Genomic DNA, 27,803 nt, shown 5'->3' on the forward strand with positions numbered 1-27,803 from the left:
ATATGTCCTCCCTCTTGCATCTCCCTCCCACCCTCCCTATCCCACCCCTCTAGGTGGTCACAAAGCACCGAGCTGATCTCCCTGTGCTATGCAGCAGCTTCCCACTAGCTATCTGTTTTACATTTGGTAGTAGAGTCAATGCTACTCTCTCACTTCATCCCAGCTTCCCCTTACCCCCGCCCCGTGCCCTCAAGTCCATTCTCTATGTCTGCGTCTTTATTCCTGCCCTGCCACTAGGTTCATCAGTCCCACTTTTTAAAATGCCATATATATGCGTTAGCACACGGTATTTGTTTTTCTCTTTCTGACTTACTTCACTCTGTATGACAGACTCTAGGTCCATCTACCTCACTACAAATAACTCAGTTTTGTTCCTTTTTATGGCTGAGTAATATTGCCTTGTATATATGTACCACATGTTCTTTATCCATTCATCTGTTGATAGACATTTAGGTTGCTTCCATGTGCTGGCTATTGTAAATAGTGCTGCAGTGAACATTGTGGTACATGTCTCTCTTTGAATTATGGTCTTCTCAGGGTGTATGCCCAGGAGTGGGATTGCTGGGTTGGGTGGTAGTTCTATTTTTAGTTTTTTAAGGAACCTCTGTACTGTTCTCCGTAGTGGCTGTATCAATCTACATTCCCACCAACAATTCAGGAGGGTTCCCTTTTCTCCACACCCTCTCCAGCATTTATTTGTAGATTTTTTGATGATGGCCATTCTGACTGGTGTGAGGTGATACCTCATTGTGGTTTTGATTTGCATTTCTCTAATAATTAATGATGTTGAGCATCTTTTCATGTATTTGTTGGCCATCTGTATGTCTTCTTTGGAGGAATGTCTATTTAGGTCTTCCTCCCATTTTTGGATTGGGTTGTTTTTTTGTGTGTGTGTGATAGTGAGCTGCATGAGCTGCTTGTAAATTTTGGAGATTAATCCTTTGTCAGTTGCTTCGTTTGCAAATAATTTCTCCCATTCTGAGGGTTGTCTTTTCTTGTTTATGGTTTTAAGTTTCATTAGGTCCCATTTGTTTAGTTTTGTTTTTATTTCCCTTACTATAGGAGGTGGGTCAAAAAGGATCTTACTGTGATTTATGTCATAGAGTGTTCTGCCTGTGTTTTCCTCTAAGAGTTTTATAATGTCTGGCCTTAAATTTAGGTCTTTAATCCATTTTGAGTTTATTTTTGTGTATGGTGTTAGGGTGTGTTCTAATTTCATTCTTTTACATGTAGCTGTCCAGTTTTCCCAGCACCACTTCTTGAAGAGGCTGTCTTTTCTCCATTGTATATTCTTGCCTCCTTTGTCAAAGATAAGGTGACCATATGTGCGTGGGTTTATCTCTGGGCTTTCTATTCTGTTCCATTGATCTTTATTTCTGTTTTTGTGCCAGTACAATACTATCTTGATTACTGTAGCTTTGTAGTATAGTCTGAAGTCAGGGAGCCTGATTCCTCCAACTCTCTTTTTCTTTCTTAAGATTGCTTTGTCTCTTCGGGGTCTTCTGTGTTTCCATACAAATTGTAAAATTTCTTGTTCTAGTTCTGTGAAGAATGCCATTGGTAATTTGATAGGGATTGCATTGAACCTGTAGATTGCTTTGGGTGGTATAGTCATTTTCACAGTATTGATTCTTCTGATCCAGGAGTATGGTATATCTCTCCATCTGTTTATATTATCTTTGATTTCTTTTTTTTTAAAAAATATTTATTTAATTTATTTATTTTTGGCTGCATTGGGTCTTTGTTGCTGAGCGCAGGCTTTCTCTAGTTGTGGTGAGCTGGGGCTACTCTTCGTTGTGGTGCGCGGGCTTCTCATTGCGGTGGCTTCTCTTGTTGAACAGCATGGGGTCTAGGCACGCGGGCTTCGGTAGATGTGGCGCACGGGCTCTAGAGTGCCGGCTCAGTAGTTGTGGCGCACGGGCTTAGTTGCTTCGCAGCATGTGGGATCTTCCCGTACCAGGCCTCGAACCCGTATCCCCTGCATTGGCAGGCGGATTCTTAACCACTGCGCCACCAGGGAAGCCCTTATCTTTGATTTCTTTCATCAGTGTTTTATAGTTTTCTGAGTACAGGTCTTTTGCCTCCTTAGGTAGGTTTATTCCTAGGTATTTCATTCTTTTTGTTGATTCGGTAAATGAGATTGTTTCCTTAATTTCTCTTTCTGATCTTTCATTGTTAGTGCATGATAATGCCAGAGATTTCTGTGCATTAATTTTGTATCCTGCAACCTAACCAAATTCGTTGATTAGTTTTAGTGGTTTTCTGGTGGCATCTTTAGGATTTTCTAGAAAACACTGAAACTTTGACTCTTTGGATGTGCATCTTCTTATGGTGAGAAAAGAAAGAAATATATCGACTGCACTAGCAGTGACTAAATACCTTCTCATGATATCTTGACTTTTTCAGTGGGTGGCTTTCCAGTTAGGTTCAGTATTTCTGGGGCAGTTGTCGAATGTGTACCGCAGTAGAGATGTGGGACTAACTAGAATAAGAAGAGGAAGAGAATAATGGAAAACATTGGGATTGCTCCAGAGCAGAGGTTCTCAAACTTTAGGGCATCAAATTCACCTGGAGGGCTTGTTAAAACACAAATGGCCGGGCACCCCTCTCACAGGTTCTGGTTCAGTCGGTCTGGGATCAGCCTGAGAATTTTCATTTCTGAGAAGTTTCCAGGGGATGATCCTTTTGTTGATCCTGGACCACACTTGTAGAACTGCTGCCCTGGAGGTTCAGTGAATGGCGATGTAGCTCTGTGTATACCAGTCCGCTTCTCAGGGGCTCTGTTTTCCTGTCTGTGAGATGGTACAATACTAGTAGTTTTCAAATGTTTGAAATCACAGGAATCTTTTGTTCCAAACTACATATTGTGTGAAACTCCAAAATATAAAAGAGAGAAACTGGAATTGTGTTAATGGCAGCAGAGGTAGAGGATAAATGGATTTGTGTCTCTTGTGTATCTTTTTTAAAAAAAATAAATGTATTTCTTTCTTTATTTATTTACTTTTGGCTTCGTTGAGTCTTCATTGCTGCACGCGGGCTTTCTCTAGTTGCGGCGAGCCAGGGCTACTCTTCCTTGCAGTGTGCAGGCTTCTTTTTGTGGTGTCTTCTCTTGTTGTGGAGCACGGCTTCTAGGCACGCAGCATGCAGGCTCAGTAGTTGTGGCATGCAGGCCCTAGAGCGCATGGGCTCCAGTAGTTGTGGCGCACGAGCTTAGTTGCTCTGTGGCATGTGGGATCTTCCTGGACCAGGGCTCGAACCCGTGTCCCCTGCATTGGCAGGCAGTTTACCACTGCACCACCAGGGAGGTCCCTCTTGTGTATCTTTTTGTCTTGTTCCCCTGGAGTGGAGATGGAAGACATCCCTGGGGTCTCTCTGAAGAACCTAAAACAGTGATAAATCCAATGGAAGAGATGATTTCTAAGGCTCCTGGCATTTGTCATTTTCCCTTTGATTCTGCATACTCTTGAAACTGTACACTATTACTTAAAGAGTTGAACAAGTCTAACCAAGAGACTTAACTGTAAGGTTGTGCTTTTTTTTTAATATAGGAAACTGTGTTTAGGCTATATAAATAGGCAGGAAGTGAGTCTGAGACTTTCATGGTAATATAAACAATTTACAGCTCATTTCAGGTGAGAAATGGGGAAATACTAGTAAGAAGGGAAACGGGTGGAGGGTAGGTGGACGACTTGGGTAACAGGGATGTGCCTTACTGCCTTTGGATTCAGCAGGTGTGTGTAATTGAATTGAAAGTGTTTTTGTAAGTCTGATGGTCATGTCTAAAATTGGATTTCATAATCTTTACTGGAAAATAGATAAGAAGGAGAACAGCAGTACCAAAGTTTTTTTTTTTTTTTTTTTTTTTTTTTTTGTGGTACGCGGGCCTCTCACTGTTGTGGCCTCTCCCGTTGCGGAGCACAGGCTCCGGATGTGCAGGCTCAGCGGCCATGGCTCACGGGCCCAGCCGCTCCGCGGCATGTGGGATCTTCCCGGACCAGGGCACGAACCCGTGTCCCCTGCATCGGCAGGCAGACCTCCAACCACTGCGCCACCAAGGAAGCCCAGTACCAACGTTTTAATGAAAAGAATGAAAGATCTCAGACGTCACAACTGTCCAGAGATGTCTGCCTATTGCTCTTCATTCCTTTTGTCAACCACTTTATGGAAACCCTAAAACCAGCTTTAAAGGAAACTGAATTAATTTTAACTTGACTTTGGTACTCAGTGAGTCTCTGTTCTGGGTTTCTTGAAACCTTTATTTTTACTCTTCTTCCTTGGCTCGTTCTCCTTAGAAGAAAAGATCTAAATAGAAAGAAACTAAATATCCATAAGAATGGAACAATCTCTGCCATGGATTAAGTGGGAAATCCAGGAGCAGACACTGTAGAAGTGCTCAGCCTTTTGAATAAAACAGTGTTTTTCAAACAACAAGTCACAGGTAGTGACATCAGTTTAGTGGCTAGTTTTGTTTTTAATTCTATGGATAGACTTTTAAAAAAATTCCAATAACTTTCTGACATTGTTTTTTTTTGACTAAGACCCATATTAAGACACACATGAGATGGAATGACATATCATAATATTGAATAGAAAGTATCTAAATATATTTTAAGAATGTAATTACCACCCTGCTAAATGTGGGATTTAGCTTCAGAAATACTTCATGTGCTTTCTGGATTATTTCTATGCCTTCAACATAATATGTGCTTACTGTGAATTTATGGAGGATGCACTATTAAAATTTCTCTTTTAAGTGTTAAGTGTTATAGTTAACATTTGATCAGAAGGCCTGGGATAATCCTTGACAATGTACCAAACATGGATTTTTTTTTTTTTTTTTTTTTTTTTTTTTTTTGCATACGCGGGCCTCTCACTGTTGTGGCCTCTCCTGTTGAGGAGCACGGGCTGTGGACGCGTAGGCCCAGCAGCCATGGCTCACGGGCCCAGCCGCTCCGCAGCATGTGGGATCTTCCCGGACCAGGGCACGAACCCGTGTCCCCTGCATTGGCAGGCGGACTCTCAACAACTGCGCCACCAGGGAAGCCCCAAACATGGATTTTGTAATATATCTTGTAAATAAAAGAAAGAATCTAAATATATTACGTGTAGCAAGGATAGTTTCTTGAAACTTTTGTTTTAGTTTAATATATATTTGTGTGTGTATATATATATATATACACATATAGACATACACACACAAACATATGGATGTATATAGAGATGTATATATATGATATAGATAGGTAGGTAGATAGATAGCGAGATATATATACAGTATTAGTTGAAGTTCTTCAGAAAAACAGAATCAATAGGATGTGTCTATATACAGAAAGAATTTTGTAATAAGGAATTGGCTGCATGTGATTATGGAGGCCGCAAGTCCAGAATCTCAGTGTGGGCAGACAGCCTGGAGACTCAGCCTGGTTCAGATGAAGTTTGCAGGCAGTCTGCTGGAGAACTCCCTCTTGCTCAGGCTGGTCTTTTTGTTCTTAGTCAGGCCTTCAACTGCTGGAATGCGGCCCACCCACATTATGGAGAGCAATTTGTTTTATTGACAGTTCACCGATTTAAATGTTAATCTCATTCGCAAACACTGTCCAAATTAACAAATAAAATGCATCATCACATATAGGTATACTAAGCCACAAGGCAAAGTATGTCTTACCTGTCAAAGTTAAATACACGCATCCATCTATATATATAGGGATAAATATCCCTCAGTATATAGGGATCTCTCCACACACTCGCACAGGCATGTGCATGCACCTGTGTGCATCCACACATGTATATCCATTCTAGGGATCTCTCTCTGTGTGTCTCTCTCTGTCTCTCTCGATATCTCTAGAAAGGTTGGTAGGTAGATTAGATGGATAGATATGGATGGATGGCTGGCTAATTAGCTAGATACCTCTAGAATATCTCTGAAGCAGAAACATTTAGCTAAAGCAGAGGTTTTCAGTCTGGGGAGAAGGGTCTTAATCACCTGGGGAGTTTTTCTAAAATGTGTATATATGTGCTGCAGCCCTTTCTTGTTTCTCCTTGAAGAATGAATCTTAAAAAGGGTTGAGGGGGAGGGGAGATAGGAAGTAGCAAACTGTTTTTTGAAAAAGTTTGATGGACTGAAGTGAAGACAAGACTGGTGCTCCGAGAGCGGACTTTTAGGCGTCAACCTGCAGGTGGGAGGTGATATGCTCTTGGGGGCTCTGGGCTGAGGTCCCTGAGATCTTGGATAGCCAGACATGGTACCTGATGCTTCTGGAAGTTGACAGGCACTCTGATATTTGCTTCGCTCTTAACCACATAGAGACAAGTGCCACTTTACCAGCCCTCCACACGTTACCTAGATGTTAGTGTTCCTGCTAAGTGACTGAAAATACAGTTGACCCTTGAACAACATGGGTTTGAACTGCGCAGGTCCATTTCTGTGCAGATTTTTTTTCAATCAGTGTGCACTGCAGTACTGCATCTCCGCAGCTGGTTGAATCCGTGGATGTGGGACCACAGATGGAGGGCTGATTGTAAAGTTATACAGGGAGTTTTGACTGCGTGGGGTTGGCGCCCCTACCCCTTGGGCTGTTCAGGGGTCAAACGTGTATGTGACGATCACACCTACGGTTTCTCTCATCCTGTGCCCTCTACTCCTGGGATACCCATGACCATCTTTAAAATTACAATTGTGTTATTATAATAAATTTTTTGTGGACTTCCCTGGTAGTGCAGTGGTAAAGAATCTGCCCGCCGATGCAGGGGACACGGGTTCGATCTCTTGTCCGGGAATATCCCACATGCCGCAGAGCAGCTAAGCCTGCGAGCCACAACTACTGAAGCCCGCGCGCCTAGAGCCTGTGCTCCGCCACAAGAGAAGCCACTGCAGGGAGAATCCTGCGCGCCACAACGAAGAGTAGCCCCTGCTCGTTGCAGCTAGAGAAAGCCCACGCACAGCAATGAAGACCCAACACAGCCCTAAATAAATAAATAAATAGATACATAAATAAATAAATAAGATCTTTTGAAACGTTATAAACATACCCTTTGAATCACAGGTGACCAGCTTTGTTGTGGGTGGAGTTTCCCTAGAGATGGGGCCTGGAGGATCTGGTAGATACTGTTATACTGTTACATACATAAATCAACAGGTTTTTCATTTTCTTAAGCCTGGGAAGGAGGTTAAAAAAATTAATTAAATTTGGAAGCAGTTATTTTCAGGCCATATTTATGTTGGGTGAGCACTTCATGGCCTCCTTAGATATTGCAGGTAGCCACTCAGTTTGTAAGACGTAGTTGTCATGAAGGGGTGGGAGTGTCATTGTGGAACTGACATTAGTTAGACAACCTCTGGACAGGTGATCATTTAGTCTGTGCCTCATCTGTTGAATTAAAAGCTCTCTCTCGGCCCTGACCATAGACCTGCTGCATTCTGAGTGTCTCAACTTAAGATGCAAATGAACTGAATTGAGACTGTGTGGCTTTTCAGATTTTCTTATATTAAAATGATTGGATGTGAAATATTTACTTTGAAAAATGTGGGTAGTCATCGGTCACTCCCAGCACTGGACTGAAATGGCCTATCTTCAGAGCATACTTCCTTGGGTCAGTTGATCCATCTTTCTCCTCAGAGGTGTGTCTGACAGTGGTTTGCCTTATGACTAGTACATAATTTAAACATGTGCTAAGCATAATTTTAGTTCCTTTGGGATCACCCTCAGTTTTTATACCTTATCTGTCTCTGAAATCCATTTAATTACAACTGTTTTGATATTCGGCCAAGTCACTAAAACCAGTGAACTCTCCCTGGGGAGACAGTGAATTTTTGATTGGCATACCAGTAAAAATGGAATTCTTCTGCAAACAGACACTTTTTCAGGATTATTCTTATATATGCATGGGGAAATTGGCAGCCTTGTGATACTTTTGGAGGGGTTCTGGTGGGTAGCAAATGGTGCGTAGCTACTGTGTGCTTGGAAAATGTTAACAAGAGGCTCAGCTTTTCTGAATGTGTGTTTTGGCTTTTTGAGCTAGCTTCTATGCAGGAAGAAACTTCTTTTAAAACCAAATGTAGACTCTGGACTTGCTCCAAGTGGAGTATTGTAAATATATCAAAGCTGATACTGTACTGAATTTCTTTATAGAAAGAAAAAAAGGAGTGGTTAATAAATAACATAGTGTTTGAGTAGAGCCTGCAAATTCAAAGAGATCATCTTTTCTTCTGGCCAGTTTATTACAAATGTTTTATGTTCGTCCTTTCCCTGCCCCCCACCAACCCACCCCCTGTATCATCCTGTTCACTTTCTACTGTACAGATCTTCACCTGAGGGCCACAGTTCTCATCCTGTTCTTTAGTGTGAGATTTCACTGAGGAAGAGGAAGATTACAGAGCAGGAAGAGAAAGATAATCCTTACATATTTTGATTTTTTTCCTCCCTTTGAGCTTTAGATTGAATATAGACTTAAAAAAAAAGTATTTTTCTCTACCTCTGTGTTGGGTGGGTGGGATGTTAAAAACAAAAGCAGAGTCACAGCCGAAGCCCTCTAAGTCATGATTCTGTAATATACATAATGATATTTCACAGAAGTCACCACAGGACAGCTTGTGATGCTGTTATAGAAAGAGTACACACATCCCCACATTAAAATCTCACACTGCTTTGGAGTCCCTGATCTATTTGAATCTGAAAATACCAGGAGAGACCTTCGCGTGAGTCCTGACTCACTTGAGAGGACATCGGGGAGAGAGGTTCGGCTGCTTGCCCAGCGTCTCCCACCTGGTGAGCGTGGACAGCTGCGAGGGCATCTGAGTTTCTGCTCATCTCTTCTCTCGCTCCTCACGCCTTGGTGCTGGCCCCGCCTCGGGCTCGAGGCCCCAGGCTTTCTCTGTGCATAAGACGCCCCTCACATCCCCTGAGTGCAGCTGGGGTTTGGGGTCCGCAGCCAGTTGAGTTGGTCTGTGCCGCTAAGAGGGTGTGTGCCATAGGTAATCCACAAAGCAGGTCAGAAAATACCTACAAATTCCCCCTATTCAGAGTTTGGCAAAGAGTTTTATCTCTTTTGCTTTAAAATGTTTGCCTGAGAGAGCTCTGTTGTTGTTGTTTTTTAGGTTTTTTTGTTTGTTTTTGCCATGCTGAAGGGCTTGCATGTTCTTAGTTCCCTGGCCAGGGTTAGAACCTGTGCCTCCTGCAGTGAAGCATGGAGTCCTAACCACTGGACTGCCAGGGAATTCCTAAGAGCTCTGTATTTTGCAAATGGCATGCTGTGAGAGGCTGAGGAACTAAGGGAAGAGCAGAAAGGCCTGGTTACTAACATGTGCTACATCTCTTGTGTCAGGCACTGTGCTGGGGCTTTTAAAATTCATGCTGCCCACAAGTATGTGAAAAGGATACTGGAAATCCATATTGTAGGTGAGGATACAGAGGCACAGAGCTGGGATTGGGTCCCAGTCTGGCTGACTTCATACCTTTTCTCCTGGTTCTCTCTTGAGAGGGGGCAGGGTGGAAAGCACACGTGCATTTTACAAGCCATATGGAATTCTGAAGCGCCGCTTGGCTCTGACAGCTGTTTCAATTATCTGTGACACTGCATCCAGCATTAGCATGTATGATTGATTGTTGACAGTTCCCATCAGAAGAGGCTGGAGTCCTGGTCGCTGGAGCAGCGCTCACAGAGTTTTTCCAAAGTGCTAAGTATGATTGAAACTTGGATTCTCATCGTTCTTGCTAGGCTAGAAAACATTGAAGATGCTGTTAAGCAGGCTTTTTTTTTTTAAACAACTTAGGTGGAGCAGATCATTATTCTGTTTGCTTTGACACAAATAATGTGGGGACCTTTTCCACGTACCAGAGTTCAGAAAATCTATTGTAACTCATCTCATGCTCTTCATATTCCATTTCTGTCCATTTTTGCCCTTGACAATACATGTCTCCATCCTTTATTTCATTTCCTAGGTGTATGTTTCACCTCCCTAGTTAGTATGTGTACTCTCTGAGGTCACTGAGCTTGTCTCAATTTTTTATTATATTTCCTCAATTATTCAGGACAAAGTTTAACTCATAGGCATCAACTGAAGGTTTATCAAGTAGTCATTTTCATTGTTTCATTTTCAAATGACTAATTGAAACATGAATTATTATGACAAATAGTTTTTGAGTTTTGTCCCTTCAGGTTTCATTTAGTAAGTTTTGTTTAGTTCACACTAGTGGACTTTTTTCTTTTTTTTCCTACTATAGTGTAATATAATAGAACTCCCGCTCTCTTGCTGAGTTTTATTGGCAGACATTTATGAATATCTGATTCATGAAACTCTATCATGAGACAGATGTGATTGTAAAATGATTCTCTGGTATTTGTATAAATGTAGGATGCTCTTGACTATGGCGGATGATTTTCCTGTTCTTCTGTCTTTAGTTTCTGGGCATTTTGGAGTGTACACATACGTCTTATTGTAGTTTCTGTCAGTTTATGTAATATGTTTCATTTACTTATCCAATTTCTTTTACCTAATATTTTTTCTATTTAATGCTAAGAGAGAGAAAGACATTTCCTTGGCAGTGCCAGGGAGGCAGAGGGAATTCCAGTCTGCATCTGTTTACTTTTTCTGTTCCTTCTCCACGAATTCTTCTCCTATCTGAAAAGGATCTCCCTCAAGGCTACCAGACTTGCTCCTGTTGAGTTTGGAGTATAAGGGGTTGTCAGTGGAAAGGCTGGGCAGTAGATTGGAACAGAGCTTAGAAGGTCGTGATAGGGTGGTTAGGTTGGGCTCAACTTGGCGAGCATCCGGGAGGCGTCGGAGGGTTGGATTGCTGGAGCTGGGGGGTGTGAGCCAGGCTGTTGCAGGCATCCTGGTGATCTGTGAGGAGGGTCTCCACCCACCGGATAAGAGAACAGAGAACTGCCAAGACTGGGCAACTGGCTGGATATGGGGGCAAAGTGTTGGGAAGGGTAAAGTATGATGTTCAGGTCTGGGTACCTGTGGTAAAGATGGTGCTGCTGAGAGCACAGGGGGAGGGATAGGTTTGGAGCAAGTCAAGGAGAGTTTGGAGATGGTCCTCCTGATTTTTGAGGTATCCGTAGGCACTGTGTTCCATGAACAGTTAGAAATGTCCCCTGGAGAGTTAGAAATCTGGAGCTCGAGAGAGATGTCTTGGCTGGCTTTGTAGATCTGGATTCAGCTCCTAGAAATGATGGCTAAACCCTGTGCAAGAATGAGATTGTCAAAGAAGAGCATGTGAACAGGAGAGGAAAGGACAGAGAGGCAGCCTTGTTTTGTGTTTAATTTTTGGAGGTAAAATAAGACAGGAGTCAGAGGAGGTGGCTCGGAAAGGGCTGCCAGAGAAGGGAGTTAATTTCCTGAGTGACGTGGGGCAGGGTGGGCGGTGAGGGAGAGTTTTTCAGCTTTGTGTATAGCGGATCATCAGACTGGCAAACAGTTTTAAAGTGACACTATCTCTTGCTGGCAGGAAGGCTGGGGAAAGGCAGTCTTCCAGCGTTGCTGGTAGGAATAGCCACTGTGGAAAGACTTCTGGCGGAGTCTATTAAAATTTTAAACGCACATAGCCTTTGACCCACCAGTGCCCCCCCCGGGACTCTATTGCATAGAAATAAAAGCAGCTGTATGTGATTTGTTTGTACAAGAATATTTATTACAGCATTGTTTGTAGTGGCAAAGAACTGGAAACTAAGTGGATGCTTTCAACAGGGGAAGGTTGGCTAAAATGTGGCACATCCATGCCTTGGGTTTCAGTACCACTTGCCTTGGAAGGATTCCCACGAGAAAAGGAGAGGCAAGGAGCCACATGTAATAGGGTCCTGATTGTGCAGGATATAAAATGATTTAAAAAAATCTTGTATATATGTTAATGCCGCTTGGAAAGAGAGAAGTTGGTACTATGGGTGGAGGTGGGTGGGAGGTAAATAAAAAGACTGCTTACAAAATGTCTAAGAAAAAACATTGTGAAAAATCACTTGTGTGTGTACGTATAGACAGATGGGAGAAGGATGGTCACCAGAATGTTACAGGTGAGTATCTCAGAGTGTGGAGATGGTTTTTTTTTTTACTTTCTTCCTTATGAGTTCTCTGCGTTGGTTGCAAATCAATGAGAAGAGGGCATTGAATTTAGAGTTTAGAAATCACTGGAAACTTTTCCAAGAGCAATTGGGAATGGAAGCCCCATTTCTTGCTGTGAGGCGTGGTGACAAAGTAGAGATAGTGAAGGCGTGCTTTGTTTAAAAAGAAATTTTGAGGGAAAGATCTTGGGCGACAAAAAAGAAAAATGGTGGCTTGAGAGGGTGACAGGGCTGAGAGAGACTTGTCCAGGGCAGGAGAAATCTGGGCGAGTTTGGAAGCAGCCGCATTGGAAATGGAGGGGCTGAAGTGAAGATGGCCACGGGGAGTGGACAGTGATGCATCTGGGTCAGGAGCTCAGGAGGATGGCCTGGGCAGTGCGGGCATGGCTTTTGGGGCTGGCTGCAGGCAGGCCAGGTGAACAGACAGAGCTTTGGAGAAAGGAAGTTGAGGAAAAGTGTTTTTAAAATAATACAGGAGGCAGAGTTATGGCTGAGCATCAGGGGCTTTGAGGGTGGCTTTGGATACTTTGGTAGATGCAAAAGTTTGGGACAGCCTCTTTAGGAGATGCTAGAAAGTTCATATCACATCAGTAATCACAGTGGGAATCTGCAGAGGGGCTGTAGGAAAGTTAGAGAGCTAGACTTGCTAGACACCTCCACCCCACAGGCAGTAACATTTAAAGGCAGTCTGCAGGGGCACCGGTCAGGCCAGGAGCAGGGGTGGGAGAGGGGCTTTGGAATTTACTTCCGTGGAGGGGACAAATAAAGCTTATCCAGGAAAATTAAGGGGCCAGCGGGCTTCCAGTTGGTGATGATGTCATCATGGAAATGACTGGGAATGAACAGTGCCCAAGTGATAGAGGGAGACGAGGTGGGTCAGCAGGGCCCCTCAGAAAGGGGCTAAAGGAGGAGGGACCCAGTGAGGGAGGTGAAAGGGCATTTGGAGCGGAATCCAGGGAGCGGCAGCCCCTGAGAGCCTGAGATCTCGGGGCTGGGGCAGTAGCTTCAGTGTTTGGTACAGAGACCTTACTTTATGTCATCTGTTCTAGAACATCACCGACTTCCTTTCATTCCTGAACAGATGAAGTCCAAACCCAGCCTGACTTTTTCAGCCCTCTCTTCAGGATTTCTCTTGAAGTCCTTGCTTTGACCTAATTCGTTTAGTCACTACCCTCCCGGCACAGAAAAAACCCCAAACCCAGCTCCTGGCTGATTTGCCTCTAGACTTGCGTGTCTTCATCAGTAGCCACTAGTCACGTGTGGCCAGTGCAACTAAGGTGTGCTCTTAAGTGCAAAGTCCACACCCGCTGGGTTTTTTTTTTTTTTTTTTAGTGTTTATTTTTACTTGTTGACAGTTTGCTTTATTTATTTATTTATTTATTTATTTTTGGCTGTGTTGGGTCTTCGTTTCTGTGCGAGGGCTTTCTCTAGTTGTGGAGAGCTGGGGCCACTCTTCATCGCGGTACGCGGGCCTCTCTTGTTGCGGAGCACAGGCTCCGGACGCGCAGGCTCAGCGGCCATGGCTCACGGGCCCAGCCGCTCCGCGGCATGTGGGATCTTCCCGGACCGGGGCACGAACCCGTGTCCCCTGCATCGGCAGGCGGACTCTCAACCACTGCGCCACCAGGGAAGCCCCCCGCTGGGTTTTGAGAACTTCGTGGGGAAAAAAAATGGACTACCTCATTAATAATTTTTATGTTGTTTTCATGTTAACATGATAATAATTTGGATACATTGGATTCAAAGAGATTATTTAAATCAATCCCACCTGCGTCTTTTTGCCTTTTTCAAAATAGTTACTAGAAAATGCAGTTACATGCTCAGCTAACATTTTACCTCTGTTGGGTGTGTTTTCCCTCTGCTAGGTGCCTTCCCAGTTACCACCCACTTCTCCATATCTCAAGGGCAACTTCAGTCTCTCTTCTCCAGTCTGTGACTCTTATTGTCTGGCCTCTTATCATTTACTCCTAGCTCAGGTTAGGAATGTCCCAGGTTTCTTGTTGTATCTTTATTTGAAATCTGCTTGCAAGCATTTCTTATCTCACTTCCTAGAAGATAAGATTGGCATTGCCTTTCCTAGATGGTAATCTCCTTGCAAGCAGGACTGATAAAATATGCGTAGTAGTTTTTTCTTGGCTTCTGCTATGTCTCTATTTTTGGGCTTTGTCCCTGTAGTTTGTTTGGGTGAGTAAATAGATGATATATTTGCGTTTCCACTAGTCTTAACAAAATGCACTTTTTAAATCCAGATGAGTCACCTGTATGTGACCTGTAGACCTGAGATTGGGTCTAGAATGATCGTTTGCTCTGTGACCTCGGCAAGTTATTGAGTTCTTTGCACCTTCGCATCCGTTTTAATTGAGATACTGACACTTACCTCACAGACTTGCTTAGAGAAAAGCCCGCATGCTGTGTAAATGTTCAGTGGTTCCGGGGTCCCAGTTACTGGGAAAGTTTGTCTGGAATGTTGAGATTGTGAGTGAAAGCTGCTGCTGAATTTACATGGACTGTCTCCTCCTGAGCTGGGAAACTTTATCGTTGCAAGTGCCATGCATTTTGGCTCTTGGCTGTGTTCTGATAGTATTTTTGTTTGACTGCTTTGTGACAGTTCTGAATAGTGGCGATGTGGAGGATCCCTCTGTCTCTGCCGGAAAAGTCCTTGAAGAAACACACGTTGATAGCATCCAAATTAGTAGGTGACTAAATATCTACTGATTGAGTAATGAATGGGTAGGTGTAAGGGAGAATGTGTGTCCAGATGATATATATATATATATTTTTTTTTTTTGCCGAACGTGGACCTCTCACTATTGTGGCCTCTCCCATTGCGGAGCACAGGCTCCGGACGTGCAGGCTCAGTGGCCATGGCTCACGGGCCCAGCCGCTCCGCGGCATGTGGGATCTTCCCGGACCGGAGCACGAACCCGCGTCCCCTGCATTGGCAGGCGGACTCTCAACCACTGCACCACCAGGGAAGCCCCAGATGGTATTTTTTTAAAGAAAAACTAAGTCCTTATAAATGATTTGTTGAATGAATGAGAGAACAAGAAAGGAAGTGACTTAAATGAAATTAAAAATTAAGTAAACAAAATTAAATGGCAAATGATTAAATGAAAGTCCTTCATGGGGAGAAGGTTGAAAATGGTGGAGGTGGACTGCCTTGGAAATGGCCATGGGACCCCAGAGGTACTTTTTCTCCCCAAAGGTGGTTTTCTCTGGTATGTTGGAAAGAACAGTAGGCTGATAACTGGTTGACCTGACTTCTGCCTTGAGCCTCCTGGCTAGGGGTGCGATCTTGGGGAAGTGACTTAACCTTTCTGAGCCTCTGCTTCCTCGTTTGCAGAGCAGGGCAGGCAGATCAGAAGAGGTAGCAAGGTGAGGGTAGGATGTGGCTGGGAGCCAGCCTGCGTCTTCCGTGCTGGCTGTACTAGTTCCCAGCTGAGCAGCCTTGCCCCAGTTCCTTAACTCCTTCCACACTTCTCATAGAGTGGGAGTGAAAGGGTGATCCCTGTTCCTGCCAGAAGAGCCTCTGAAGAAGCCCATGCAGATCAGTGGGTGATTGGTGAACATTTGTTGACTTGAAGAATGAAAGGGTAACTGTCAGGGGAACTTTAAAACGTATTTTTATTTTAAAATCAGGCTTATTTAGGTAGAATTTATGTGCCATAAACGTCATCCTTTTTTATAAATTTATTTATTTTATTATTTTTGTCTGCGTTGGGTCTTCACTGCTGCATGCTGGCTTTCTCTAGTTGAGGCGAGCAGGGGCTACTCTTCGTTGCGGTGCGCGGGCTTCTCATTGTGGTGGCTTCTCTTGTTGCGGAGCACGGGCTCTAGGCGCATGGGCTTCAGTAGTTGTGGCTTGCGGGCTTAGTAGTTGTGGCGTGTGGGCTTCAGTAGTTGTGGCGTGTGGGCCTCAGCAGTTGTGGCACATAGGCTGAGAAGTTGTGTCTCACAGGCTCTAGAGCGCGGGCTCAGTAGTTGTGGCGCACGGGCTTAGTTGCTCCGCAGCATGTGGGATCTTCCCAGACCAGGGATCAAACCCGCGTCCCCTGCATTGGCAGGCAGATTCTCAACCACCGCGCCACCAGGGAAGCCCCATGTCATCCTTTCTTGAACTTAAAAAATTTAATTTTGATAGTCTCTATCACGTAAAATTTCCCATGTTAACCATTATTAGGTGCGCAGCTCAGTGGCCTTAAGCACATTGTTGTGCGACCGTCCCCACCAACCATCTCCAGAACTCGTTCCATTTTACAGAATTGAAACTATGTTCCCATCAGACAGTAACTCCTCACTCCTCCTCCCCTCCAACTCTGGCAACCATCGATCTGTTTTCTGTCTCTATGAAGTTGACTCCTCTAGGTCCCTCATAGAAGTGGAGTCACACAGTATTTGGCCTTTTGTGACTGGCTCATTTCACTTAGCGTAATGTCCTCAAGGTTCATCCCTGTTGTAGCCTGGGTCAGAATTTCCTTCCTTTTTAAGGCTGGATAATATTCCATTGTATGTATAGACCACATCTTGTTCATCCTTCATCCATTTGTGGACACTTGGATTTTTCCATCCTTTGTTTTTTTATGTTAAAGAATAATTTTAATATCATCAGATGAAGATGTATACATTCTACTCTATTTCCTGTTTTGTTTCAGAATAATTAGGTGATTATCTGCTAGATAAAACTTTGAAACTTTTCATTCATAAAAGACTGGAATACATATTCAGATAACATATTCCACCCTCACAATTTGTTTATAGCAGAAGTTGGAATCTCTTCATGCCCACTTCAAATACCTGGGCCACTTGGGCCCTACAAATATATGGTATTTATCTATCTATCTATCTATATCTATATGTGTATATATATTTATTTAAAATTAATTATTTATTTTTGGCCGCACTGGGTCTTCATTGCTGCACACAGGCTTTCTCTAGTTGCGGTGAGTGGGGGCCGCTCTTCATTGTGATGCGTGGGCTTCTCATTGCAATGGCTTCTCCTGTTGCAGAGCACAGGCTCTAGGCACGCAGGCCTCAGCAGTTGTGGCATGAGGGCTCAGTAGTTGTGGCTCGCGGGCTCTAGAGCACAGTCTCAGCAGCTGTGGCACACGGGCTTAGTTGCTCTGCGGCATGTGGGATCTTCCTGGACCAGGGATCGAATCCATGTCCCCTGCATTGGCAGACGGACTCTCAACCACTGCGCCACCAGGGAAGCCCAAATCTCTGATATGTTTACTGCTGAGGAGAGATATAAACGACCACGAAGCCTGAGCTGGGTTAGTGCAGCTCTCACCTTGCAGGGAAAACCACCAGGGGCTGTCTTGCAGAAGCAATACAATGTCTTTTGTTGTCAAATTTCTGGAGTTTTGAGAAGTTAAAGCTTACTCTGACGGTAGAGTACTGCTGAAGTATAAGCTCCCTTAGTGACCGTTGGAACTGATGATGGTTTTTAGCAAGGCATTACTGGGCTTACTTGTGTCACGTTCTGGGTTTGGCTTTGGCTTTGTCTCTGTGGATATGTATAAAGTGAATTCATTTTCATATCCATCTTAGGTTTCCTCATTTCTGGCTTCTGTTTTGAAGAAGTGGTTTTTCAAACAAGGGCATTGAAAGAGAAGGAGGAACCCAGTTTTTGCTCTATTTTTTCCTGGCATACGATTTTATTTTGTGATCTGCATTCTTTTCCTCTTTGTTCAAGATGTCTGAATTTGACTTGGATTTCCTAGCAGCTACTTCAGGAAATGGACTTTGGAGGACAATCTGAGCTGGGGGTTGGGGGATCTCAGCTATAGATGCTATCTGTACCTGGCACCTGGCTCTCTTTAAGCCAGGTCTCAGCCTGGAGTGAGATCGGAGGTGCCACATTTGGCCAAGATGCAGATTGTTGAGGTGTCGGTGTGAGGGGCCTTTGTGATTGGAAGTTTAGGAGTTCCTCTGAAAATTTTCAGTTGAGCAGCCGGGAGTTTGCCTCTCCATCATGAACCTCTGTCTTTTTCAGCTACTTGCATACAGGTCTGCCTGGTCTGTGCGTGGGATCAAGTGCAGGTGGGAATTGTACCACGTCTGTGTGTCCTCTGCTGCTTTTGCAGCCGTGATGTGTTGGGCAGCTTACTGGCCTGAAACCAACTGGAAGTGAATGGTCTTAAGTGGCCAAGCAAAGATGAAGAGATATTTGAAGTCGAATAAAGGCGGATGTTACCCATCAAGCTTTGGGGGCCTTCTCTTGTGGGGAAAGTTCTTATTTCCTTACACGCTCAGCAATAGTGAGTTTTTGGCCAGCCTTCCTTGGAGGCAGAGCCCCTCGTGAGCATGAGTAGTTTTGTGCTTTTGTTCATCGCATCTAGAAGTCCTAACTGAAGCCTTAGACTCTCCTGCTTCATAAGCCACTTACTGAGATGTAGATTGTTGGTTTGTGCGGTAATTTCTCTGGTCCTCACTTATCTTCATCTGAAAAGTGAAGGCATTGGAGAAAGTATTTCCAAGACTCTGCTTCATCATCAGCAACATCCTCATCTCGCTGACTTTGTAGGAGTCCACGGTGCCATCATCTCATTTAACTCCGCAGTTCCCCAGAGTGCATTCCCTCCCAGCCCGCGGAGGAGGACATGGGCTTGGAGAGGGTGAGGGATTCAGCAGTGGGGCTGGGTTTTGACCCAGGCTGATTCCAGAACACGTGTTCTTTGGACTGTGCCATGCTCTTGTTACCTACAGCTTCATGATTCTGGGAAAAGGAATTATCACCACTTTTCTCTGGAAAGAGATAAGTAATTGAAGAACAAAAGTGGATTCTATATCTGTTTTCTGAGAATTGAAAGCAGTCTAGAAAAGTCTACAGCTTTTCTAACTGTAAGATTTAAGTACCAGTGTCTGAACCAGAGAATATAAGAGCTCACAGACATGAGACAACATGATATAATTTTTTTAATCTCATAGAATTTTCAGACCACAAGTTTCCTGGAAGAGATTGTGCATTTTTTATTTTGAGAGTGTCATAAAAGCTGGGTTTAGGAATTGTCTTTAGGTAGCAGATGGACACATTATGTTTGATCGCTTTAATAATTTTGCTTTATAGGAAAAGACGATCCTATCCCTAAATGGCTGTTATAGTTACGTCTTCAGGGGTGGGATCTTATGTATTTGCTATTATAGTCGACCAAAATCTATATATAGCGACACTCAAATTAAATGTGGTATAAATCCATGTCTTTAAAAAAAGAAAGCAATTACTACGTTTGAAAGCCAAGCTATAAAAAGTAAGTGAAATCATAGGAGAGCCAAGACAGGAATTCATTTTACTAAAAGCCAATGGCCCTGACTTTCTTTTCCCTTTTGGGTCCCACAGAGGCAGAGTGGGGAATACAAGTGTTTGAAAATTAGGATCTGAGACATTTATAGGTGACGGAACTTTGGAGAGCTTCCTTGTTGGCACTTGCCCTATAGATCAAGAGATGGATCTGGAACGGTGAAGTGCTCCTAGACTCAGCTTGTACTTTGTTAACTGTTATTTTAGTTCTTGAGCATCCCATAGAACCTTTTTTTTTTTAAGGTCATTTTTTATTTAATGTGTGCTCATACACATTGTACGTTTTTTTCATCAAAGTTAAAATGAATTCCCTCGAAAGTATATGCATGTTGACCACTGAAGCTAGACTAGTACCTGCCAGTTTTGCCAAGCACATTTAAAGATCTGTTTTCATTGCACGTACACAAAGGCACGGGACCCCCTCCACTCCCCCTTTCCCACCCCCAAAGAAAAAAAAGGAAGAAAAACCTTAGGAGCCTTCTGAAAAGTACTTGGAACTTTTACTGTTGAGTGGCTGGAAGGAAGCCTCTTTGGCAGTTCTGAGGACGAAGAACATTGAGCATTAACTGGTCTATACATTCTCAGTGATCCCATCTCGGAAATATAATCGGCTTCTTTTATAGTACTTTCCTGCTCAGAGGCGCCTTGCAGCCCTGCTGGAGCTCTGATAACGATAGCTTGGATTTCCATGTGGAAACATACAATAGCTCATAAGCAGGCATTTTACTTTGTCCTCTGACAGTGCTGCGTGGGTTTGGCTAGGTAGTGGATAAAAAAGAGCCTCGACTGAGGGGACTATGTAAGACCTGGGTAACTTGTCACATCACAAAATGCCAAACAGTCTTCCCCTCGGGGACATGTGCAGAATTTCAGATGAGAAAACCTTTTATTTATTCCTCAGCAAATGCAGATGATCTTGGAATCATTTCTGACCTGCTTTCCCCAAGTTCTTCCCAAGTTTCCCATTAAGAATCATCCTCTTGCAATGGGAATTGTTTCTCTCTTTTTTTTTTTTTCCTCACTTCAGGCGTAGAATGTTACTTTTCTTTGCAGAATTCACTGTGGTTAACTGTCACATTCTGAAGGGAACAGACCACTGCTGAAGGAGGACTGGAAGTGTTTTTGTAACAAAGAGGTTGCACTTTGGAGGTGGAGACATCCAAGCAGGGGCTGGCAGGCTTGGCGGGACAGACTCAGCCATGACTCAGATGGCAGCCTGTGTGGCCCCTTGGCCCAGGTGCCAGTCTCTGAAAGTGGAGAGGTGGTACCTTGGCTGCTCCCATGAGAACTTAAAGGTTAAAATGTACGGCTTTGATTCTGGCTTGGTTCAAGCGTGGACTCACCCCTGGTTAGGGATTTGGTGAGAGGCTATAATAAGCTCCCACACACCTTTGGGCTTTGGTACCATATGTGATTTGGGAGAGACAGGTATGCTGCTGGTTTTACACACGGCTGAAACTGTATGACAGAGCAAAGAAAGGATTGGGAAGAAAAAACTTAGTTGTTCTAACTTTGGTTGTTTTAGCATCCATCTTTTCTTTTCTCTCTTCCTTTTTTTTTTTTTTTTTTTTTTTTTTGGCCACAGCATGTGGGATCTTAGTTCCCCAGCCAGGGATCGAATCCATGCCCCCTGCATTGGAAGCACAGAGTCTTAATTGCTGGACCGCCAGGGAGGTCCCCATCTTTTCTTTATATACTTGAAATGCCACCTCTGTCATTTTCTAAATCTCCATTTAACTTTGTATCTATTTCTGGACTTCGAATATTTCTGTTTGGTAGTAAGCTATTAAAATTATTGTAGGGCTTCCCTGGTGGCGCAGTGGTTGAGAGTCTGCCTGCTGATGCAGGGGACACGGGTTCGTGCCCTGGTCCGGGAAGATCCCACATGCCACAGAGCGGCTGAGCCCGTGAGCCATGGCCGCTGAGCCTGCACGTCCGGAGCCTGCACGTCTGGAGCCTGTGCTCTGCAACAGGAGAGGCCACGACAGTGAGAGGCCTGCATACCGCAAAAAAAAAAAAAAAAAAAAAAAAAAAATTTATTGTAAATTTAGAGAAAATTTTGCTATCTGATAGGGCAAATGCTCTCATGTTATTCTTGTTTTTTTCCCCTTCAAAAGATTTTTCTTGGTATTTTCTACCAAGTTAGCCATCCAGATGAACTTTAGAATCAGTCACATCATTTTAAAAATCTATTTGCAACTGCACTGAATATATATTAATTTAAGAGAATTGACCCCCTATGATTTGAATCTTCCTACCAAGGAACATAGATTGTCTCAGAACTTTTTAAATCTTCTTTATGTCCTTTAGTAAAATTTTAATAGGTTTTTATTATAGATATTATGCATTCTCACTAATTTCTAGTTATTTAATAATTTTTTTTTTTTTTTTTTTGCGGTACGCGGGCCTCTCACTGTTGTGGCCTCTCCGGTTGCGGAGCACAGGCTCCGGACGCGCAGGCTCAGCGGCCATGGCTCACGGGCCCAGCCGCTCCGCAGCATGTGGGATCTTCCCGGACCGGGGCACGAACCCGTGTCCCCTGCATCGGCAGGCGGACTCTCAACCACTGTGCCACCAGGGAAGCCCCTCCCCTCACTTTTTAAGTGGTTATTACTCATATGTATTAGAAGCCTACTCATCTTGTCTATTCATTGTATGGTCCCCTTACTGAACTTGCTTAATAATTCCAACACATTTTCAGCTGACTGTCTTTGATTTTCAAGGCTGACATCATATCATCCATTAAAGTAGGAATAATAATTGTTCCTCATTTCTCAGTTATTGCATTAGGGTTCATGAAAGGAATTGATCGCCTTTCCATCTTTTTCTGTACTCAGGAACTGTATGTAACATACGGATCTGCTGCTCTTTGAAAGTCTCATAGTTACCACCCATACAAGCAGGTGGGGGTGAAGTGATTTTTATATTACTCTATAATAACTTTCTAAAAGTTACACAGCTTGAGAAAGGAGGGAGAGCGATGGGGGTGCAGCTGGAGAGGGATGATGGAAGATCGGGGACGGGACATGAGGCGAGGTCCTGATCAAGAGAGAGAAGTTGAGCAACTTGGAAAGAGATTAGCTGATAAAATCATGTTTCTAAGGAGCCTTTGGGAGATTGGCTGTAATACACAAGTAGAGAGATGGTCCAGGGGTAAGAGGACCCCCTCTTACCTCTCCCCTCCCATCTCCTACTCCTTACTCTCCCCCTCCCCCCGCACCCCATCTGGTGCTAGAACTTCTTTGAATGTCATTATTTCACGTAGAGGAGAAAATCCACGACATCCACTTTATCCCTCAGCTACTTCACAGCCAACTTGTGGTGAATCTTAGGGTCTTTTTCCTAGAAAACAAGGAAGCAGATTAGGGTGTTAAAATGGAACCTCCTTCTGTTGGTAAGAATTTGATTTTCAAAACTGTTGTGATGGCTGCTCACATTTTGTTACTAATCACATTTTGATCCCCTGAAGAGATTAAGGTGGCCAGCTGTGAGAAGGATTTAGTTGATCTCTGCTTTTATCCTGCGTCCGAGTCCCAGGTCTCCTATACTGTCCCTCCACTGCTCAGTTGGACGCAGTGGATACTACTGGGAATGCTCGCCAAGCCATGATTTCATCAGATTCATCACGTGATTGTGGATGAGTGTTTTAGCTAATTTGCCCTCACTTCTGTGGAATAATACTCATTTATAAGTCTTGGAAGAAAGCTATTTTTTCTATAAGGGTGGACATTAGATCTTGGATTCCGCTGTTTGCTATGAATGTTTTGGATCAGTGCAGCCCTGGGCTTATGTCTCAACCAGGGAGATTCCATGGTCCCAAATAATGAGATCAGACCTCTCATTTCAGTGAGTTTACTGTGTTGACATCGAGATCTGTGCTGTCTCTTGTTAGAAGACCTGGGAAATAATAAGTAAAGACGTCTCTGGCATGGTAATGATGTCTAATAGACTGCCGTAAGTTTTAAAATTTGAGAATGCATTCATGGTTTTGGGAAGGTGAGTTCCCCTGAGGGTCTTTGTCCCCCCAGACTATTGTTATTTCCCTTTGTCCTACATGGCCAAGAGTTTTCATGAAATGCCAAACAGTTGGTATTCACAGGACACCTTCTAACATATTTAACCCTTTGACAGTGTGCTGGAAATTCCAGTGTGAACATGCGCATTTATAAATTCTTCCCGTTGTTAACTAAATTAGCTGATTAAAGGTGTTACTTAATTGTTCTGTTTGATTTCCTCATTTTAAAAAGACTAAGTACATATGTGCATCTGCATGTGTTAGGTACATATTAGAATTAGTCAAGTCAAATCCAACTGTATCTTTGTAAATAATTCAGTCACTGCTGCTGATATTTTAAATAATTTTTTTCTATCTTATAGTTTGTCTCCAGTTGTTTTTTTTTTTAATTAGCTGTCTCAAATTACAGAAGAGTTTTTGTTTTTGAAAATGAAGAGATCGTTCATCTGGATATTATCGTAGCTTTCTGGCCTCTTAAAATTAAGAAACTGCAGAGCATATATTTAAGTAAAAAGAACTAAATATCAGATTTCTGTGTTATAGACTTAAAAATTAAAACACAGTTTTGTTAATTTGAATCATCTTATACACTTTTCTTACTTTTGGGTGGAGTTGAGAGAAAGAAAATTTCTAGGAACAAATATCATATATTTAATTTGAAGGATCTATGAAAAGTTATTTTAATTTGTATTTTGAAGGTGTGTAGGTGGAGACCAGGGGCTATATTAATCGAGGTAGAAAATTCACTGCTCTTGTAAATACTGCAGAGGACAGAAGAGTCTCTAAAAATATAGAATATAGAATATACTTTATAGCCTATAGAATAGAAGATCTGTGGGGGGAAGTACCTGTGATTCAGTGAGGTTTCGCTAATGTGAGAAAGGAAATTACGTTTAGGTAGAACAATTTAAGCCATTTTGCCAACATGTTTTCCTAACTGCCTCTGTGTGTTTTCTCCTTGTACACAATGTGTCTTAAGCCTGTGTGAACCTGCTTTTATGTGGACAGGAATTAAAGCTTGGAAAGATTATGTTGTGATCCTTTCTCCACCACCCACTCACCATGTGGTCCATGAAATGGACCACTCAGTGAGATTCCATTTGAAAAATGCAGATGCTGACAGTAATCTATATCACGTGTGGCATTAATCGTTAAATCTCTGTTTACACACAAACGAGATTAAATGGAGAATTGAGGCATCTGCCAAAATAATTTACAGAGAATCCTTTGAGAATGAGGATTTTTTTCTTCATCTCTGCATTTCTTCACCTCCTTGGGATGCAGGAGATTTTATTTTTAATATTTGTGTTGTATATAGACTAAAGGAATTTTTGGCACATAAAAGAATCATTTTCCCTAATATTTTCTGTCTTTACATTTAAAGATAGCTATATGTTAAGTTATTGTAGTTTGAAATTCCAGGCCAGTAGTTCATTTGCATTTCCTCTTTGTGTTAGCCGTGTTGCACTCTTGCCAATGTGTGAGTGTTACATTGTATCTTAAACACACATTTGTTTAAACCGGTTTTGATTTTCCTTGTTCCCAGGTCTTTCAGTTCCCTTACTGGACATTGGGAATAGGATAATATGGCTGGGTCCCGTTTTTGAGTACACGTGTATTCACTGCCGCAACGGTGGCCTCAGGATCTCTGCGGCACTGCCTAAGCCCTACTTGAATGCAGCCCCAAAAGACCAAGTATCGTGTTGTTAACCCCGTACCACTTCTTTGGTCTTTCAGGAGCTGTGGCTAAGTTTTATACTACCTAATTCCCTCAGGGCAACTGGCTTCTCCCTCCAAGGCAATAGTTAAAAAGATAAAATATAGCCTTATGCTTTTGAACAACATTATATGTGGCTTAAAATATCCATTTTATTTTATGATATTCCCTTATCTTGTAATTGGTGTAGCCCCTTGGTTTTGAAATCCAGAATAGAAGCCCAGCAAGTGTTTCAAGTTTAAAGATAACAAAGAAGTTAAAGACTAGACTTCCCTGGTGGTGCAGTGGTTAAGAATCTGCCTGCCAACGCAGGGGACACGGGTTCGATCCCTGGTCTGGGAAGATCCCACACGCTGCAGAGCAGCTAAGCCTGTGCGCCACAACTACTGAGCCTGAGCTCTAGCATCCGCGTGCCACAACTACTGGATCCTGCGCACTCTAGGGTCTCTGTGCCACAACTGCTGAAGCCTGCATGCTCTGGGAGCCGTGTGCCACAACTACTGGATCCTGCATGCTCTAGGGCCTGGGTATGGCAACTACTGAAGCCTGTGCACCTAGAGCCCATGCTCCGCAACAAGAGAAGCCACTGCAATGAGAAGCCCACGCACCACAATGAAGACCCAGCATAGCCAAAAAAAAAAATAAATTAAATTAAAAAATTAAAAACTATATATATAAAAAGGGTAGAAAGCCTTAGCTTCTTATTTAAAAAAAAAACTGTGCCGGATATGAGTTATACTCAGAAGAAGAAACTCATATATATATGTGTGTGTGTGTGTGTGTATGTGTGTTTTTTCCGGTACGCAGGCCTCTCATTGTTGTGGCCTCTCCCGTTGCGGAGCACAGGGTCCGGATGTGCAGGCTCAGCAGCCACGGCTCACGGGCCCAGCCGCTCCGCAGCATGTGGGATCCTCCTGGACCAGGGCACGAACCCGTGTCCCCTGCATCGGCCGGTGGACTCTCAACCACTGCGCCACCAGGGAAGCCCCAGCAGAAGAAATTTTATACAGGAGATGTTCTTGTGCATCTTTCTCAGAGCAGCTCTGTCTGCTTCCTTGAACACTCTTGTCTCTTGCCCCTTCTTGAAGCATCTTCTGCAGTTGGCTTCTGGGCCAGCCCCTTTCTTTTGGCTTTCTTCTTTCTTTGCTCATCATTCCTTTCCTGCTTCCTTCAGATTCTCCTTCCTCTTCTCACTGTCAAGTTGTTGTTCTCCCTAGGAAGCCATTGCAGATCCTCTTCGGTGGATAACCATATTTTTGCCCAACTTCAACTACAATTTATACATGTCCATTACTGCCCAGTTAATACACCTCTAGTTGGGACCTCTCTCCGGGGTCCAGTGATTTTAGCTTCCAGCTGGATATCTTCATTTGGCTGTTTGCTACACTCCTACAACTCAGTGCATCAGAAAAATGAAAAAAGCTGCTTCGCCTCAGAGTTCCTTTTTTCATGGAGCTTCTGCTTCAGAGCATATGAGAGTCTCAATTTTCTGTAGAATGGGAACAATAAAATACATATTTCAAATTTAATCATGAGCCTTAAATGATATGAAGAGCTTGACGCCATACCTGGCATGTATTGGGTCCTAAGTAAACTGAATATTGCTGTCTTTCCTTTCCCCGTGGTCATAAAACTCAGCAATTATCTTTTTCCAATGAGTAAGACTTTAACATTTCTCTGGGTTTCTATTGTCCTGAAAAAAAAAAATTCCAGCCCACTTCTGTTTCCCACAACTAAATATTCTTTTCCCCTAATGTTGTAGGTCAGCCTGAATAGTTTTCTCTGTGTTCTTCAGGGTTTGTTTCTGAGTCCTTACTTCTTCTGTATCCCATTACTGTTCTGCATCTCTATCTGAAGCTATGGTTGGCTGGGTCCTTGTTCTCTATCCTGTTTTTACGATACCTCACTGGTCCTAAGGAATCCTTTGTTTCTTCATTTTTACTTTTAGGAAAAAAGAGGCAATTTTTTTCTTCAGTCATAGGAGAAAAGAGCTCGATTTTGGAGAATTACTAAGTGAAGAGCACTTAAAAAACCTTCTCCTTAAAATACGGAGGGCACAGGGCTTCCCTGGTGGCGCAGTGGTTGGGAGTCCGCCTGCCGATGCAAGGGACGTGGGTTCGTGCCCCGGTCTGGGAGAATCCCACATGCCGTGGAGCGGCTGGCCCTGTGAGCTATGGCCGCTGAGCCTGCGCATCCGGAGCCTGTGCTCCGCAACGGGAGAGGCCACAACAGTGAGAGGCCCATTACAGCAAAATAAATAAATAAATTAATTAAGTAAGTAAGTAAGTAAGTAAGTAAGTAAGGAGGGCACAAATCATAGTGCGGAGCTTGGTGAATTTTTCCAAAGTGAACACGCCCATGCAGTATGGATCCCAGTAAATTTAAGAAAAGTCTAACTGCTCCAAGCTTTGTTATGCCTTCTTCCCCTCGTCATCCTCCAGATTACCCACCTGTTGTGAGAAGCATTTCAGCCCCTGGTGCCCTCTGACCCACCATCTGCCAGCTGGTTCTGTGTGGACTGGGTTTTGCCTGCCCTGCCCTCCCTCTTTTATCCCTGAGATGGGAAGTTTGGGGTTAAAGGGGCAGGTTCTTTGTTCTTAATGTGGCCTGCATTTGAGTAGATGGCAAAAAGGGAGAGACGTCCACTTTCCCTTCAACAGTCGTCCCCTGTGGCCAGCTGGGGATGGGATGCGAAGGCAGAGACAATGCTGAGT

The 27,803-nt window shown here is 43.4% G+C and overlaps 1 protein-coding gene across 2 annotated transcripts in view; it reads left to right on the forward strand.

The window, feature by feature from the left end:
• TIAM2 (TIAM Rac1 associated GEF 2) overlaps nt 1–27,803 on the forward strand; it is a 236,226-nt gene that overhangs the window by 12,264 nt on the left and 196,159 nt on the right. The gene's annotated exons all lie outside the window — the stretch shown is intronic.

This window comes from Mesoplodon bidens (assembly GCF_964165515.1).
Source record: "Mesoplodon bidens genome assembly, chromosome: 12".
Taxonomy (NCBI): domain Eukaryota; kingdom Metazoa; phylum Chordata; class Mammalia; order Artiodactyla; family Ziphiidae; genus Mesoplodon; species Mesoplodon bidens.